The sequence below is a fragment of the Odocoileus virginianus genome, unplaced genomic scaffold (assembly GCF_023699985.2).
Source record: "Odocoileus virginianus isolate 20LAN1187 ecotype Illinois unplaced genomic scaffold, Ovbor_1.2 Unplaced_Contig_1, whole genome shotgun sequence".
NCBI lineage: Eukaryota > Metazoa > Chordata > Mammalia > Artiodactyla > Cervidae > Odocoileus > Odocoileus virginianus.
The window spans coordinates 2,305,330-2,324,761 of record NW_027224318.1 but is presented as its reverse complement, the minus strand read 5'-3'; the positions used below and the strand labels follow the sequence as shown (position 1 = coordinate 2,324,761).

The 19,432-nt window shown below is 49.1% G+C and overlaps 1 protein-coding gene across 1 annotated transcript in view; it reads right to left on the bottom strand.

Moving 5' to 3' along the window:
* FGF13 (fibroblast growth factor 13) overlaps positions 1 to 15,381 on the bottom strand; it is a 520,657-nt gene extending 505,276 nt beyond the window's left edge. Inside the window, exons 1-2 of the mRNA XM_070463291.1 lie at positions 15,301 to 15,381; positions 14,397 to 14,609 (exon numbers count right to left, since the gene is read on the bottom strand). The gene's annotated coding sequence lies outside the window, so the exon portion shown is untranslated. The remainder of the gene's footprint in view (positions 1 to 14,396; positions 14,610 to 15,300) is intronic.
* Between the last annotated feature and the right edge of the window lie 4,051 nt (positions 15,382 to 19,432).

Genomic DNA, 19,432 nt, shown 5'->3' with positions numbered 1-19,432 from the left:
ACTTAAAAAAAATCAGGGAAACATCCTAAATATTTATGCCGATTCTTGATTCAGTAGAGTCTGAGACCACCTTTACCTTCAGTGTGGTCACACACAAATGCACTGGGCTAGGCCCCTGTCCATAGCTTGCTTTATGGCTTTAGGCAGATCACTGCCTCTCCGTGGGCCCGATTCCCTCCTCTTTGTAATGGGAAGGTTGGACCAAATGGCTATTATGATCCCTTCCAACCATTATAGGGGCTTCCCAGGTGGCGCTAGTGGTAAAGAACCTGCTTGCCAATGCAGGAGACATAAAGGATGCGAGTTCGATCCCTGGGCTGGGAAGATCCCCTGGAGAAGGAAACAACAACCCACTCCAGTATTCTTGCCTGGAGAATCCCATGGACAGAGGAGCCTGGCGGGCTACGAGTCCATAGGGTCGCACAGAGTTGGACACGACTGAAGCGACTTAGCATGCACACATGCACCAACCATTATAATCTCTTATTAAAAACCTTGGAAGTACGGTGGTGATGGTCACAGAGCAATTTGAGTGCACATGATGCCACACAGAACTGTACACTTACAAAAAAAACCCACTGTCTATTTTCCCACAGTAAAAAAGTAAAAATCAATCAACATTTTCAAAAAGAACCTGGGAAGCTGAAACAGCCACTGTGAGCAATAACTTAGAATTGCAGGAAACTCAAATTCTTCAACAAAAGACCTCTAGCCTTGGCTTATTATTTATTTTTAATCAAGTAATACTTGATCCCTAAAGAAACATTCAGATACACCAGAGATGATGCTATGGAAAGAAAACCTTTTCATAAAACAATAATTACTTCAATATTGCAATGACCTGCCCATTCACCACTTGAGTCCCATCTGTATATATCAGGCTTTCAGAAACTGAGCTTCATCTCTATCAATATGCTGCCCTGGTCACAATTTCACTCTCAGTAGAGCAAGTGCTCTCATCTCCTCCAGCCATGGAAACGAAGCAAGTCAACTTCTGGCGCAAAGACAGGAGAACAAGTTTATTATCTTTTACCTGGATTTTCCTGATCCTAGGAAGATGCCTCCGTACTAAAAATCAATACAAGATATTTCAAGGTATTCAGTGTTGTCACTTGTCTGGAGACAATGGCCTCAGAAAAGAGGATGAACTGTCTTACTTCCCTTTCCTCCCTTTCTGTGCCCGCTGCCCTTTAAAGACATGTTCTTTGTTCCATAAATTCAAAGGTTGCTTTTATGTCCAGTGGGGTGGAGGCAAAAAGCTGTGTTTTTTAAAATGGTGAAATCTGTCAAAGTCCCAATGGCTCTTGTGATACAAATCGGGTCATTCTATACAGCCTGAACCCCCAGTTCCACAGGGGGAATAAAAACCATTTATAACTCAAAGTAAGTAGCAGTAATAGGTCAATGCACTTGATTGGTCATGAACCAGTGACAGCGACACTGCTTGGGGCCTTGGGGAGGAGAAGTGAGGTGCATCTAGCTCTAGCCTAACCCTCACCCTCCTACCCTACTCCACCTTCTGCCTGATACAGGCAGGAAAATGGTACCAAGAAGCCAAAATTCCTTTGCCCACCTGCTCCAGACTGGCAAAGGGTTATCTTAGAAGTCCCGCTTCAGGCCCTTATCCCCCCATATTAAGACCCACTGAGGCGCAGCCATTAGGAGGGTCAGAGTATTGCAGCAGTGACCGCCACCATTCTCATGCCCCCAAAGCTCCCTCCAGGCCTTGCCCTCTCTGAAAGGGCCCAGTCTTTGGAATTCTAGAGGAGCAGGAGAAAGACTGGAGGCCAGCCTGACAAAAAGAGAAAAGAGGAGCAAGAATGGAGAAAGGAGGCTTCCAAACAGAACGTTTGACTATGGAGAGTGACTAGGGCAGAGAAAACCAAGGACCAAGGCATGCAGTTCACGGAGGAGACAGAGCTGAGGACAGAGCTCAGGGCTGTTTTTGGAGATACTGACCCCTCTGAGAATCTGCTGAAAGCTATGGATGCTACCACCTGAAAAATGCACATTTACACACTATTTCCAGGGGTCCTTTGATGTCTCTAGGACAATGCCCCGCCAACTTGCCCAATGACAGGAATCACCTAGATGCTTATTTACAATTCACATTACCAAACCCTCTTCCTAAAGTTGTGGTTTAGCAGGCCAGGGGGGAACAAACCCTACAGGTGACTGTTAACTTCCAGCAAACTTGAGAAACTTTGCTCAGGTTCAGTAACCCCTTAATTGGCTGTGCATTAGAATCACTTAAGTTTTATAAACCATATGGGTTCACAAGCCCCATTCTTAGATCAACTAAGTCAAATTCTCATGGTGGGGATGTATGCAGTGGGAGGTGATGCTGACATTCAAGCAGTTTCAAGAACCTCAGCTCTAGTGGTCCCTGGACAAAAGATGAATGAATGACCTATGTCCAACTCCATCCAAGCTTCCTCCTTGGTAGTATGGATTGGCCAGGGCCCAGATGGCTATGATGGGCACCAGGTCATATGACATACCACCAACACTGGACAGTGTTTTGTGCATGGAAAATCCAGTTCCTTTAAATAAACTTTGTAAAACATCATCTCCATGAAGGCGTGATTCCGTGCTGTCTTGTCCAATGCTTTGTGACCCCATGGACTGTAGCCTGCCAGGCTCCTCTGTCCATGGGATTTCCCAGGCAAGAAGACTGGAGTGGGTTGCCATTTCCTTCTCCAAGGGATCTTCCTGACCCAGGAATCGAACCTGCGTCTCCTGAATTGCAGGCAGATTCTTTACCACTGTGCCACCTGGGAAGCCCTCCATGAAGGCAGGGGTAACTATCTGTTCTGCTCACTGCTATCATAGGAGTTTCAACAAATATCTATTGACTAAGGTATTGAATTAATTAATACATGAATTAGCAGAGTAGGCACTCTGCATACACAGATTCTGCATCTATGGATTCAACAAACTGTGGATCCAAAAAAACATTTTTTTTAATTCCAGAAAGTTTCAAAAAGCAAAACTTGAATTTGCCATATGCCAGCAACTATTTACATAGCATTCACATTGTATTTACAACTATTTACAGGGCATTTACATTTGCATTAGGTATTAGAAGTAATCTAGAGATGAGCTAATGGAGAAGGAAATGGCAACCCACCCCAGTATTCTTGCCTGAAGAATCCCAAGGACAGGGGGAGCCTGGTGGGCTGCCATCTATGGGGTCATGCAGGGTCGGACACAACTGAAGCGACTTAGCAGCAGCAGCAGCAGAAATAAACTAAAATATGGGGGATATGCATAGGTTATATTCAAATAAGCTATTATGTAAGAGACTTGATCATCCACAGATTTTGGTATCAGGGAGGGTCCAGGAACCCATGGTTCAGGAGCCCAGTAACTATATAACTAAAATCCATTAAATCAGAGTATGACTGTCAGACAGATGTGTGACTCTGCAGATTTGTTCCTATGGGCAACAAGCTCTTTAACAAAAACCCTCTAACTTGAATAATCAATATGAAGCTCACTACTATTTTAATAATATCAGTATCACCACTGACCAAATTCCATGTATGTTTTTCATACATTATCTCATTCTATCTTTAAAATAAGCATATGAGATAAATATAACTATATCCATTGTAGAGAGGCTTAGAAAGCTTCTTTGCCAAAGGTCACATAGCAACTAAGCAGAGGAACTTACATGTGAACACAAGTCTCTATAACCCATGGTTTTACACACTTTTAACCCATGCAGCCACTTTTACATAGAAGGTGGCCCACTGGAAAATGGAAGTTATACCCCTAATTAAATCAGCAGTATTAAATCCAGATGGATTGTTGCTGTCATTCTAAGGGCTTCAAATATTGTTTGGAGTTTCAAAGGTACAAGAGCATTTAAAGAAATCTAGGAGGGATGCTCAGAGAAGGCAATGGCAACCCACTCCAGTACTCTTGCCTGGAGAATCCCATGGATGGAGAGGCCTGGTGGGCTGCAGTCCATGGGGTTGCTAGGAGTCGGACATGACTGAGCGACTTCACTTTCACTTTTCACTTTCATGCATTGGAGAAGGAAATGGCAACCCACTCCAGTGTTCTTGCCTGGAGAATCCCAGGGACGGGGGAGCCTGGTGGGCTGCCATCTATGGGGTCGCACAGAGTCGGACACAACTGAAGCGACTTAGCAGCAGCAGCAGCAGGAAGGATGCTGAGCTTGATGGTTAAGTAACACATTTATTCAGTATCTCTTTTGTGACAAAGGCCCTTGAGGAGGTTAAAATCTAGCTGGGGAGATAAAACACCTAAGCAGATGAAAAGTTAATCATGAGATTTATCCATGGACACTGCCAAATGGGTAACTGAGAAGCCCAGTGCAGTTCTTTTGTAACAAGGGTGGGAGAGACGCTTCCTGGATGGTGTGGGTTAAGCTTGGACATAAAGGATCACAAAATGTTGAAATAATAAAGCATTCCAGGTCAAGAAACAGTAAGGATAAAAAAGGGAATGATAAGAGCTGGAGCAGAAAAATCAGTTTGAAGACAATCCATAAGTAATATACTGTTTATGTCCATTTTCATTATGATCATTATATTCATCCATTGTAGAGAAAATAGAAGACACAAATAAATATACATACACATCTTCTATAAGCCAATAACCTCGATTCCTTTTGATATATATTATTTCAGGATTTACTCTAAGCATAATTGTGTGTGTGTTTATTTAGACATATACATATTTGTCTACATGCATTTAATTTTATATTTATAGATTTATACATGCATATGCGTGTATGCTAGATTACTTCAATAGTGACCGTCTCTTTGTGACCTTATGGACACTGTAGCCCGCCAGGCTTCCTCTGTCCATGGGATTCTCCAGGCAAGAATACTGGAATGGGTTGCCATTCCCTTCTCCAGGGGATCTTCCAGACCCCAGGGATTGAACCTGGGTCTCCTGCATTGCAGGCAGATTCTTTACCATCTGAGCCACCAGGGAAGCCCCATACATGTATATATGTATCTTTAAAGGTGCACATATTTGTATATACATTTATAAAACACGAATGACGTTTGTGGAGGAGCCCAGTGAGAAAGATCTTAAAGCAGTAGAGAAAAACTTCACAACCACAGGGACAAAATCACCATCTCTCCTTTGTCACCCCCAAATCCACAACCAGTGCACACACCAAAAATGATAGTATGGAAGATTATGACATCGGAAAACATTCTAACAGGGTGTTGAGGCTTAAAAAAAAAAAAGCATGTGATAGTATTTACTGTGTGATCCCACACGTATACTTAAAGATGAAATCAGAGAAATAAAAGACTGGAAGGAAAAATCTCAAAAAGAACCTAGGAGTGCAACCTTCGGGGGGATATTTTCTTCTCTATGCTTTTTATGATTTTCCGAATCGCACGCATTATTCTGTAATCTGAAAAGAACCGACGCAATGGAAACATAAACCATAGAAAAGCGGACAAATTCGACATGGTCCAGAGCATTCTGTTCAAGACGCAGCCTAGGTTTTTCTGAACAGCTGAAACCGAATTAGCATTGACCAGAAGACAGAGGAAGCAAAGCCCTTGCGTTGGGCCATGTCCGGACTTCCAGGCTTGGACGGGTATCTGCCTTTGAGCGGCACAGCGGGTAGGTCAGGTACAGGCAGATCAAGGAACCCCTCGAAGGTTGGGGGCGGGGGTGGGGGCGGGACCCTCTTCCTCCGGCCCCGCCCGCCGCCTCCCGGGAGCTGCAAGGAGCCCGCGGTTTAGACCTCCAGGCCCCGGGCCGCCCGCCCCCTTCGCCCGGAGCTCAGCCGCCCGCCCCGCCGGCCCCGGCGGCGCTCCCGGGGTGGTGTCCCCACGCGAGCGCCCGGGGCAGGTGGGCGCTGCCCGCCGCCGCTGTCGGCCGCAGAGCAGCTTTGTCATGCCGGGCGCCCAGCACTTTTCCTTCGCCAAGTTTCACCTTCGGTGACACAACTTTTCCGTGTTTCTTTTTTCGGCAGCCGCCGCATCACGAGGCTCATGAGCACACAGGTTGGTAATACACCCGCCGGCCGGATCCGCGGCGACCAAGGGTCGCCGGTTCAGCGGGCCGTTCGGCGCTCGCCTCTAAGTCGGGTCCCAGCCAGTAGGAAAACCAACGCTCCCGGGAGCGAGAGCCGCGAGGAGCGCCGGCCCGGTTTCCAGGAGAACGATTCACATTGTTCCCCTGGCTCCGAAAACCACGCGCAAATCCGAGAGCTCTTGTTAAGTCTTAACGTTCAATAAACCCCCCCAAGGGGAGAGGCGAGCTCACGCACGGAGAATCAAAGGCAAAAGAAGCAGGTCAATTCACAATACTTTCAAAGTCGTGGTTGAAAGAAGATTCTGAAAATATCCATAGGCATATTCAAGAACTGCGCTCAGCCTGCCTTCTTTAGGTTGTTTACTTCTACTTTTAACAGCAGCATAAATATTTTAAGAACTCGATCTGTTTACTAACCCCCAGCGCAAGAGCAGAAGAAACACTACCTCCGTAATTTGGAGGGATTTTTTTTTTTTAAACTGGGTGTCAAGTTTGTTATTAAACTTACCTATAACCTTGCAATAGACTCATCACTGTTAATTACGGCTGTTAAAACATAGGTTCTGCAGCACAAGAGATACATTACATGAGTCCTAACTTGGAGAACTATAATTAATATGCTCGTTCAAGGCGTGTGTCTCTGTTAACAAGATATATTTTTGGAAATATTATCTAACTAAGGGCAACATAAACAGTATAAGAAATAAAGCTCGCACTTTATTTTTCCATTTAAAATGAGTTACATAATAAGTAGTGAAAAGCTTCTTCCATGGAGCAACCCTTTGAGGGGGGTTAGGATTTCTTTAACTGAAGTTAATATAGCTATTACAGGAGAAAATCCAGACAGTTAATGAAAACCACTAACGTCTGTTCACAAGAAAAGGAGTGGGGGTGTGCGGAAAAGGGGCGGGGAGGCAGAGGGAGGGAGGGAGGAGGGGGTGAGGTTGAGAGAGACAGAGAAGGGAAATGAGACAGATGATTCTGATGGGAAAAATAAATAAATAATTAGGACTTTTACCCAGTCCTGAATTATGGGTAAGCATAGTCTTTAGAACACAGGTGAGATAAGCTCTCAGACACAGTTCTGGGGGAAAAAATACCATTATTTTCAAACTGACAGATGCTTAGATCTTGAAAGATAAGGGTCATGGCCAACTGAGGGGAGCTGCACTCAGAAAGTACAAGTCAGAATGTCCAAAGCCAAGGAGAAAGGAAAAAGGCACAAGGGCACCCCTAAGGATTACGGTAGGACTGGGTTTCTCTCAGTACAGTGCCTGGGCTGGATAAGTCACTCAAGAAATCTGTTCAGAAATCTCTTTGGGTGCACATCACCGCCCTGTAGCAATCGTGCCAGTATAGGCAAACTCTTCCTAGTCATGTCTGTGTTGGTAATTGGCAAGTAATTTTGTCCCTGGGCAAACCTGGATTAGAAAAGAATCAACTGTGTTGCCTAGAAAGGCAGTGTTACGTGTATCAGTCCTGGATAGCTTGAAGGATTTCATGTCAATCCCTGGCATATGGTCAGTGCTCAAAAGAGCTATTGTTATTGAATGCCAAGTTCGTATGCCCAACGTTGGAGTCTGGAGCAGAGAATCCCAAACTCCCCAAAGGGTTTCCGCTAAGCATCCTTAAAGCCCAGGTGAGGGCGGGGTGGGGGAGGTGATCAGCTCCAGCACAATTCTCTTAGTGGTGAGGTAACAGGGCGATTAACTTTATCAGTCCTTAGGCGCCAAAGGTCTGGGGGGTACTCGCACCAGATCATCAAGTAGTTAACTTCTTCCATTTGGTGGTGGGTTTTAGCATCTGAAAAACTCAGGAAATGTGCATGAGATACTATCATCTAGGTACTTCAGAGAGGAACTACCACAGAGGCTATGGGGGAGGGGTCTGTCAGGGGCAGACCCCACAGGGTTCTGCTGCTGTTACATTGTATTTTAAGACCCAACCAAAATAACTTCTCCATCCTGTGTAGATGTCAAAAACTCACCCATTGACATTAATTCCTCGGTGTTAAGAGGTACTGCCTCTGGCAATCCTTTGTTCAGTGCCAGGTACTGTGCCAGTAATTTGGGTCCCACTAGCTGTGTGAGCTCACACAAGCTACATAATCTCCCTAAACTTCAATTTTCTCATCTCTAAAGTCCATAAATACTATTTGCCACTTCATTTGACTGACATGAGGATTAAATGAGATATATATATATAAATCATGAATGCCTAGTAAATAGTAAGTGGTCCATAATTCAGAAGCTACTATAATGGTAATGATAATAACTATGATCATTATAATTATTATTAAATGATGAATAGACACCCAGGCTTAAATGAATTCCCTACCTTGCCTAGATCATTCAACAAATACTCCTTATGGGCCAGGTAAGTACAAGACCCTGTTGAGTGCCCGAGGGTGGGCGGGTCTTCCAAGAAACCAGAGGACAAGACAAGGAGAAGGGGTGTCAACCGGGACAGAAAGCCAGTTGCCTGGAGAGGTTTCTAGGTCTTAGGAACCACAAGTGGCATTCTGTGAGATCAATAAAGGGAAAACTAAAATATGATGACAGAAATCAAAATAGTAGTTGCCTTCTAAGGGGGAATGATTAGAAAGGAACACAAGAAAACTTTCTGGGGTGATGAAAATATTCTATTATGTGGGTGTAAACATTTGTCAAAATTCATTGAGATGTACACTTAAGATCTGTACATGTTATTGTATATAATCTTTAATTACACCAAAGGAAATTGGGTTCATACCATTTTTTAAAAATAACTCTTTTATACTTTGGCCTCTGACCAGGCCTGCCTTTCACCAGAAGATGTTTTTTCTTTCTTCTCAGATCCTACTGACAGGGTCCAGAAAGGACAGACATATATACCTGAGAATTCCTCTGGGCGATAGTGATTGTCCAGAACAAATCTTAAGTCTCTGCAGAAGGCTGAGAGCAGGCAGGTCAAGCAAAGCTCAGTCCAGCCCTGATGCACCCCCTGGACCATCCACCTAAACCTTACACCCACAGAAGCCAAAGGTGCTGCCAGGGTTTTAAAGACTCAGCATGGACACCTACTACCCTCTGCCCACTGCCTATGGGGACGGTCATTAGCCAGTGACACTAATACTACTTCCATTTGAAAATCAATGCAAAAAGTAATTTACAAGGGCAGAAGCATGAGTAGGGCCTGAGAACTGCCTGACAGTAATCTCAACCTACAGTAATTGTAATCAAGGCTTAATGTTTATTACAAACTCAGATCCCTAATAAAACAGCCCTTCACATTTCTGTCGTGCCCCAAGAATCAAGAACATCTCTCTTTTCTAATATAAAAGCCTCATCTTTAGGATTAATATCCTGGAAAACAGGACTTTCAGGAAAAACAAATGGCCATCCAATTAGAAATTAGAAATGCAGACTGGAGTGGGGGTCAGAATGATTACTGTATACTATTTCACTTTCTTTAGGAAATTAGTGCCATTTACCCAGAAATCCACACCCCTAAGAAATGTTTCATCAGGATATGGCATTCAACAGAGACAAAGTGCCATGTGAAGTACCATGCTTAATAATGTCAGAATTCTGATTCAAATAAGTTTGTAGAACTGGTCTATCACAAATAGATAAGCTACCTGTTGAGCTGGTGAGGACCGACTAGACTAAACCATGCTACATAGGATGACGAGCCTGAAGTCCACTCCTCAGCCTGCGCAACAAATCTATTGCAAACGTGTTTTCTGGATGCTTCTGGATAGGGAAACGTAAACCAGTGACTAGACCCAGTGATTTCTGCAGACGTTTGTCTCCTCTACTAATCGCTAAGAGTATACTTATGTGCCTAATCTTCACCTTCCAAAGATCATGTTAAGCTTAGCAAGGTAATAAACATGGAGGATCCCCTTCACTCGTCACACTTGAATTCATGGGAGGTTTTTTCCCCCTCCCTGAATTGTTTAATCTTGGCAGTTATCTTCTATTCCTTTCAAATTTCTCAACTCCAAAAATACAAGCCATAATGAAGCAGACACTAGAAAGCCCTTTTATTGGATATATTTGAGGAGCTGCAACACATTCCGGTTGTTCTGTGTTGATTGTAATTCCCAGAATGAGTAGTTGATTTGAACATAAAACAGCACAGCTGCAAAAAGACCTGGAATGTTAACAGTTTTGTCTCCCTAGTGACTGTCTCACACACAGATCAGCCCTCCAGCTTACCACCCAGACCCTGATTCCAGTTCTCTCCCCAGCTCTGGTCCAGTGCTCAGGGCCACTCTACACGGCCCAGCACTAGGCGTGGACCTCCACCCTAGAGCTCACTTTCTGCTTCTCATGCCTCAGGCAACATCCTTTCCCACTCTAACCTCCCTCACATCACCAGCCCCAGGATGCATCTGAACCCTCTGAAAGGACTTAAACTGTACTGGAAAGAGATATAGAGGAAGCAGAACTAAGAGAGAAGATACAGCACCCCCAACCCATATCCCCCTCCTGCTCTAGCCTGTGGGTCAAGAAGAGGCACAGCACTGGAAATAAGAATGAAGAGGGTCTGGGGGTATTGTTCACTCATCTCTTGCACCCATGCCCAGGAACAGATTAACAATTCTGATCAGAGATCTCCCTGGCCACACCCCCTCACTGAAGCTGTCATCACCATCTTGGGAACAGGAGACAGCCTGGAGCTGATGACCCTCAAACCACACTGGTCCACAGTGACGGATTCACCAGGTGAAAAAAAGAAGTCCCTTCATGAGTAATAGGGAGGTTATGATTGCTAGTTTTTAATAAGAGGTCACCAGCGTCATGATTTCTTGTGGGTGAAATACCTCTCAACAGCTGGTTGGCCTGGCCCAAGCCCAAGAAAGACACTTGACGGAAGCAATTGCAGTAATCCACCAAGACCAAGATGAGCTTTAGGAATGGCCTTCCGGGTTCAAGACTTGAGATGCTGGCTGCCTGACCGCAATGGCCTTTCTTAGGTAGGGTTGGTGGGGCTACTGGAAAAGGCCAGGAAGTGAGCTGAAAATGAGCTGTGCCCGTGAATGTACATGGGCACCATAATCTGTTAGAGCAACAGCTGTCCAAGTGGCTGGCCTCTCAAACTATGCGTGGAATTGTCTCGCACTGCCCAGCAGCCAGCAGGAACCCAGCCTGATGTGAGAGCTGGCCATCTCAGAGAACCCACAACCCACAGCCCACATGGCCTTGAAACCTGTCTGGAAGTGATGGCTCTCTGGCTAAGCACAAGGGAAGGGATTGCTGGCAAAACACAGACAAAGCCAACTAAACCCAAACTCCAACTACAAACCAAATGACAGTTTCAGTGGTTTTGGCCACCTCTTGCAGCACGCGGGATCTTAGCTCCCAGACTGGGGATCGAACTCAAGCTTCCACTCTCATGCCCCCTACAGTGGAGGGCGAAGTCTTAACCACTGGACCACCAGGGATGGCCCAAACCAAATGACAGTTTTGAAATCCACAACTAGCTAGCACTTTCACTCAATCCACAAACGGTCTGCGTTTATCTGTAAAAGGCCACACATCTTCCAAAAGCCACAGGAACACAGTTGCCATAAACCAGACACAGCCTTCACTGAGTACTTTTCCAACAGAGAACTGCTGAAAAGACCTTATGTGACAAGGTAGAGAAGAGCGAATCAAAGCTAAGCGAGTATCTGCTTGAACAAACAAATGTTACACTTTCTTCTTCCCTGAAACAGAACTAGGTCCTCTTGTTCAGGAGCTGAGTGCCCCAGACTATATATTCATCTGCCAATTTAAAAGTTTGTGCAAAGCCTAAATAAATACACAAAAGATGATTTGCTGCACAAGAGGCCATTTTAATACTTTCAAACGCAATCAAGATTCCCCTCCTACCTCCCAAAGAGTCAAGCCTATCTTGTCTGCCTATGTTACTGAAAAAGGTTACAGAAAAGATCATTGTCCATCACTGGTGTTAACCTCAATGAGTTGAAAAACATCATTTAAAAAGACAAAGAGCAACTGAGATGCTCTGAAAGTTACATTTCGTTAAGGAGCACAAAATAACTTACTAATTATCTACTACCTATGTTTTAAAAAGTCTAGAAACTCTGTTCACAGTCATAAGAGCCCCATCTCCTTGGGGAAGTAAACTCCCTTCTTAAAAGTTATCTTGTAAAATTACACTAATTTATTCTAATTACAACCGTAATTCCAAATGCTAATTACACAATTCCTACAGAGAGGTATTCCCTTTTAAGTGAATCAACATAAGAAAATGTTATGACATATGGCTAGTAAAAACTTTCATTATTGGGTTACAGAAACTTGGGCCAATAATGTTTCCAGACTTGTTACTCCCCTTCTGGACAATTACAAATTATATTCCTAGAGCAGCATCTCATTTTCTGTGAATGAATTTGGTTTCAGGATCCCCCCAAAGGTAGCCTGAAATAAGCCTTAGGTAATTACCTGATGGAAATCAAGGACCAAAGTTCCAGAAACAAACTTGAAATACTCCCAGATGCAGAAGAGGAATCCCTTGCCTACCTCAATTTGGTGCTACCAACTTCAATTGCATTTACCTTTCCGGGCCCCTCGAGGGCAAACAAAACAGTCTAACGACCCTGAAGTCACTTTCTCTTATCACACGAATACCAGTTTAAAACGCACAACAATGAGGAAAGCTCTGGAGAAGTGTAGCAGTTCTACTTTCCGGGTGACCGGTTCAATTAATCTGTGCGCTTCAAACAGCCAGCGGGCATCAGTAGGTCCGAAGGGGGTGACCTCGAGCCTTGAGGCAGGCTCTGACCCTTAGCACCGCGGACGGCAACACTGACCCTTAGCACCACGGATCTAAACCTCCCCCCACCTCAAACTTCTAGAGCCTCTCGTCGACGCTTCGCCTAGTTGGGAGAAGCGGCTCCATTTAGAAACAAGGGATAAAGGCCCTGAGCTGAAGACTTTGACAACTTTCCGCGGGGGAGGGCTGACGCTGCCCTAGAATCTCCCGGGAAAGAAAGCTCCGGAGAGATGGGGAGAGGCGAGAAGGAGAAGAGGAGAAAAAGGAAGAAGGGAAGGAGTGGGAGGGAAGAGGCCCCAGGGCTCCAGGAGGAATGGGGGCCCGTGAACGAAGGCTGGGGCTCCCCCCGCGGCAGCCCCAACTTCTGCAGCCGCGTGCACCCGGCGTGGGTCGCTGCAGCTCGGCGAGCCTGGGGCCCTCGGGCCGGTCCAGCCCACTCCGGCGTCCGCTCCGGGGCCCTTCCGGACACTTGCACCTCCGGCACCTGCCGTTCCCCACGGCTCTACCACACCCCCTCTTTCTCTCTCTCTGTGCCCCTCTCCGCACCCGGGGCTCCCAGGATGTTGTCTCGGGTTTACAATCGGGAGCTAAGCCGGGCCCTTAGCAAGGCCACGGCTAGGACGGGTGGGGGTTCGGGGGGACGCCCCTTCCTGCTCCTGAGTTCTCCCCGGCCTGCGCCCTGTTCCGCTGCGCCTCCCCAGCCCGCCGGTGGGAGGCCCCAGGCCGAAAAGCGCTCTCGTGGGGGGGGACCGGCGGCCGGGCGCAGCGGGCCAGGTGGTTGAACACCCCCCCGAGTGGAGGGACGGGGCTCTCCCCTCCCGCGGAGGCCCGCTCCCGCCGGGCACTAGTGGCCGAGGGACCAGAGCCTTTGTTCTCCCGGGGCTCGGCGAGGCGGCGCTGCCGAGGCGCAGCGCGGGCGGCGCCGGGGCACCGGGATTGCTCACTTTTGCACGCGGCGAAGGGAAGGTGGCAAGCTCCTGCCTTCTGGGGAGGGGACGGGGAGAGTTGGGGAGCAGGGGGCGTGAGGGGGAAAGGAGCGTGGGGGGAAGGGGGTGCGTGTCTCGGCCAGGCTCTTTGTTTGCATTGGGGGCGGGGAGGGGGGGGGCGGAAAGGTGGATCGGAGCACGGGTTCTAAGAGTGGGGCAGATTCCTTCCTGAGTATGTCACCGTGTGGCACCCGCGCAGCACACAGATGCACACTCGCGCACACGCAACACACAGGCACTCGCGCCGAGAGGCGGCCGGCCGGCGGCAGGCAGCGCTGTTCCCGGCGCTCCGGGCTGCAGCACCTCCGTCTGCCCGCAGCGCCACCCCGGTGCGTCCGGAGGGGAGAATGAAGAGGCTGGTGGCACTCGCGGGGCGACAATCCCACGAAGAAGGGAGGGAAAGTGGTGCAAATTCAGAGCCCCCCACCCCCACCCCAGCGGCCCGGCCCCCCCCCCCCGCCCCTTTCTCGCCCGGGGTCGCAGAGGTCACGGGCAGATTAGGCTCCGGGAGGGAGGCCGGGAGCCGCCGGAGGGCGGCGCGCACGCGAGCGGGCGAGGGAAACCAAGGGAAGGGAAGCAGGCGGACTCGGCGGGCGGGCTTACCCTTAGAAGCATCTTTCTCCTCTTTGGGCTTGGTCACCTTTCCACTCGTAGATCCCAGCTTGCTTGACAAGGTTGGGCCAGGAGACAGAAGTCCTCGCCAGGCGGGCCGGACTTGGAAGAGTGCTTAGGGCGGCAAGTCGCGACCGCGAGCTCCCCTCGGTGTGGCTCCGGGCGGAATCCGCTGTTCCCCAGCGCTGCCACCGCCGCCGCTGCCTACGAGAGAGTGGGGAGGAAAGGAGAGGGGTGAAGGAGGAGCCGCCGCCGCCGCCGCCGCCACCGCGAGCCCGAGCGGCCGGCAGCGGGAGGAGCCGCGCGCCTGGCTCCAGAAGTGCAGAGACAAAGCGGCGGGGCGCTCCCCCCGCTCCCCGCGCCCGCCGCTCCTGCCCACCCGCCCGCCCGGGGAGAGCCGCGCTCGCCACCCCCGGAGCCGTCGAGACGTGCGGCCGGGACTCCCCGGCTCGGCCGCCGCGGGCCTCCCTGGGCTCCGCGCCGGCCGCTCGCCGGGCCAGCGCGGGCCTCCCGGGGAGTTGCCTGGGGGTGGGCTACCCGCGCGCCGGCGGGCCGCTTCCCCCGCCTCTCCCCTTACGCTGCGGGCCGCCAACTCCATCAAAATAAAACCCCGAGGAAGGTTTAAAAAAAAACAAAACACACACATCAAAACAAAGACGAAAATATTCACTTAAAAATAACGAGGCTCCCCGAAAGGGAAATGTTTGAACATGTGATGAGCAACGTGTGAGCCTGTTACACCGCAGAGCCGCGCAGCTCCTCGCCCGCGGACAATCGAGAAGGGAGGGTCGTCGCCTGTCTTTTTGTTGAACCAACGTTCCAGGTTCCTATGATTTTGCCAAAAGGGGGTCCCGAGTTGCTGGCGGGCAGAGGAGCGGGACGCGACGGCCCTTACCTGCTCTCTCTCTCCCTACACCCACACCCCCTTTGGAGCTCGCCCGCTCCCTCGCTCGCGCTCTGCTTCCAAAGAACTCTCGGGTCCCGGAGAGCCGCGAATCGGCGCGGCGGCGCCTTCTATATAGACCACAAGGTACGGGCTCGCGCGGGGCGGGGGCCGGCGAGGGCGGGGCCGGCACGAAGCCGCCGGCGGGCTGTAGTAAAAGGAGAGCTCGGCAGGGGCGCGCCGACGTCAGCCGCGGGGTGGCCAAAGCCCCGCCAGGCCGGCGAGCGTGTCGGCCGGGCGGCCCCTGGCCCCTTCGGGGCGGGCAGGACCCGCGGGCGCCGCCAGGGCGGACTCGTACTGTCGGCCGCCGAGATCGAAGCCCGGGGCCCCAGTCTCCCCCTACCCCGGACCCCGTTACTCTCCACCCTCTAATCCGGGCGCCCGCCTTCCCCGCAGCGCTGCTGGGGCCCGCGCTGCTCACCACCTACACTTTGGGGACTCCGCTGTTGGCAAGTGCCTGCACCCAGCGATGAAATCGCAGTCCGGGAGTCGGCGACTCCTCGCCTCCGGCCAGTTGCCCAAGTTGAACCAGCCGGACTCTCCGTGAGGAGGGCGCGCTGGGATCTGGGTGTCAGTAGGACAGAGTGAAACTGACAGCGGCCGCGGCCGCCTCCCACCCCCACTCCCCGCACACAGGCCCCTCCTCCTAGGGCTGGTCGCTCTCGTTGGCAACCTAGGCGCAGAGTGCCCACCACGCGCAATGGCCAACCCCAGACAAACCGAGCGAGGTGGGACTGGGGCCGGGTGCTGGAGAGGGATTAGCGGATCGGCCTGTCGCCTGGAGCACGCTAGTGACCAAAGAGGGACGGTCCATGAAGATCTGAACTAAAGGGAAACAGCTCAGAAATTGTACAAGAGAGGGGCGATGGGGAAGACGAGAGAGCCAGGGATAGGGAAGGGGTACAGGGTAGCCCTGGGACATCCTGGGAAGCCTTTTGCGCGCGATGGCCCCGTTCTCGGCACGTGGATACCCGGAAGGGCGTGGGACTGGGGTGGCCGCTGGCAGGACTTGGTCCTCAGAGCGGTCCATTAATCAGACCATAGGCTCCAGCCTGGCGGCAGAGACGCGACAGCGACTACCACACAGAAAATCCGTTTCCCCTCGTCCCACCCAACTCCACCCGCTCCTTAATTCGGTTTCGTTAATGGCATTAAACCAGGCGAAGAAATTATATAGATGGATTAGTCTTACTGAATCCCAGGCGGTAACTCAATTACGAGAGCCTGCTGTGTCTTTCAAGACCAGGAGAGTGGGTTGCCCCTGCCTCCAGCCCCGGGTCTAAAGGTCGGCAAGCCTCTAAATTCAATTTGCAGCCTCTGTCCTTGGTCTGGAAGGAACTCCAGGCCTATTTTTCTTGTAAATAATATCTAATAATCTGGAAGTTGATGACACAATGTGATTATCCAACCCAAGTTTAGATCATTAATATCGGTACTCTGGGAAAGAAGGAATTTCTCTTCAACTGACCGGAATTCAAAAGGGATGGAAACCTAGGTGAATTTAGAAGAAAGATGAAGGAGAGAGGGGTTGCATCCTCAGTTTACACCCAATAAGAGTCAGTTACTATGGATTTAGTACCTACCCTGTGCCAGGCAGCGTGCTAAATGCTTTACATCATTATCTTATTTCATCTTCACAAAAAGCCTAGGAAGTGTTATTTCCATTTTACAAATGAGGAAACTGAGGCTCAGAGAGGTTAAGTAACTTGCCCAGAGGTCACACCTCCTAGTGGTAGAGCCTGGATAAAAAACTAGGAGAGCAAATAGGAAACCAGGTGGGTCTGTCTTTTCTGTGCTCTTCTATTAGACAACATGGTCTCTCAACACTCTTATCAGCATCTTAAAAGGTGGGGGAAAGCAGATTTTCACTGAAATCTGCCAAGCATGAAACCCCTCAGTCTTTTCACACTCCCTTAACTCAGCATGTTCAACACACACAGACACACACACACACACACACATACACACATATACACTCCTTTCTTGTGTACATGTAATATTTGCTTTGTCTACATAACTCCAGTAAGCAACAAGACCCCCTTTGGGGAAAAGGGTCAGTCTCTGTCCTGGGGGTTATTAAGCATGGTGTGCATCCTGAGTATTTAAGCTTTCCTGACACACTAAAATTTCCAGAAAGTTCTCTGCACAGAGAAGACTCTCCCATCCCACCAGCCCTATTACCAATGGCACCTTCTGGCACAGGTAACTTCTAGCTGGAAGCCAGATATCATCCCATTCCTTGAAGGACAATAATAGTTAACATATGACTAAACCTAGGTGTGGAGAAGGAAATGGCAACCCACTCCAGTATTCTTGCCTAGAGAATCCCATGGACAGAAGAGCCTGGTGGGCTGCTGTCCATAGGGTCACACAGAGTCAGACACAACTGAAGCGACTTAGCATGCATGCATGCATTGGAGAAGGAAATGGCAACCCACTCCAGTGTTCTTGCCTGGAGAGTCCCAGGGACAGAGGAGCCTGGTGGGCTGCCGTCTATGGGGTCACACAGAGTCGGACACGACTGAAGCGACTTAGTAGTAGTAATAAACCTAGGTAAGTTTACATGATTGTGGTGAGTTGAAGAGGCATCTGCTTGGGAGCATGAGTGGAGTCTGCCTGTCCATGCAAACAGACCAAAAAAAGTGTATTTCTTCACCCCAAACCACTCCGTAAAAGAAATAAACAGAAGATAAAGAAACTAGACATTTCATGCAAGAACAATGCAGTGATGTGTGTTCATTTGGGGGCAAATCAATGACATCATAAAGATATTCATGCCAGAGACCAAGGATCATGAATATTTAAGGACCAGGACAAGTTATCTCCTCTAAACAAAGCTTCTGAAGATTCTGCTAGGGAGGTCACGGCAGCCTCTTCTGTGAAAGGCATGGAGGCTTTCCCTTTTTCCAAGCCCTGTGGGATGTTTAATATGAACAAAATGGTAGTGGCTCAGAAAAATCCATGCTGCTGTGTCCAGCCCCCAAGCTCCTTGGTAATTTGGGATGATCTGCTGCAGGAAAATCTGACATCCACATGAGGGCATTCAGTTGTTCGGTCACTCAGTCGTGTCCAACTCTTTGCGACCCCATGGACTGCAGCACCAGGCTTTCCTGTCCTTCACCATCTCCCAGAGTTTGCTCAAATTCATGTCCATTGGGTTGGTGATGCCATCAGAGGGTGATGGCATTGAGTTGGTGATGGCATTCAGAGGCTGGTATTTTCCCCACCATCAAACAGACACAGTGTTGAAGCATCTCAATGAAACCTGGGCTTAGTTTGTAGCACTTCTCTGCCCCTCCCAGATCCTCCTGCCCTGTCCTCCTGGGGTGAAATTTCTTTCACTTTCACTCTAGCAGTTGGCGCTATCTGATCCCTTCATTTATCCTGACTTGTCACCACAGTAAAATGGTCCCTTCTGTCCTCTGCCCCTCCTATGAGAGAGAACTCTATACATTTAATACAACATGGGTCACAGGGGTTACCCTGTAGAGTCAAGTACTTCAGCCCTTGAAATAAAGTAATATTCCAAAACAAAAGCCTACATGGCCACACCCCTAAAGAGGGCCAGGTTGTCTTCTGGAGGGTGGGACTGAGCATGAGTCTCTGATAGGAAAGTGGAAAAGTGACTGAGCGTCTCATCCTTTTGGCCCTATCACCTCCCTGGCGTCTGTTTCACGCCAGTTCCCAAATGCCTCAAGACACCAGCCTCTGGATTCCAGGTTTGCTCGTCCTCCAGCAGCTCTGAGCAATGCTTCTGGGCAAGATGCCACACAGTTCCATTGTCTGTGCGGAAGGGTAAGCTTAGGGTGAGTGGGGCCATGGGGGACAGACACACTTAGGGCTTTTTCCTGACAGTTTTGGACTAGCTGAGTATAGAGCCATTGTCATCAGAAACCACCAAATTAGATGCTTCAGTGACTAGACTGCTTCTCACTGGACCAAATGTGTTTTTCATTTGTGAAAACACTTCACAGCAGAAAGCCGGTTCAGAAGGAGGCAGCCTGGCAAAAGCTATACTTCCAGCCAGAATACTTGAGATAAAGAAAGGCCCACTGGGCCAAGATCTGAGAGGTGGAATTCCCTT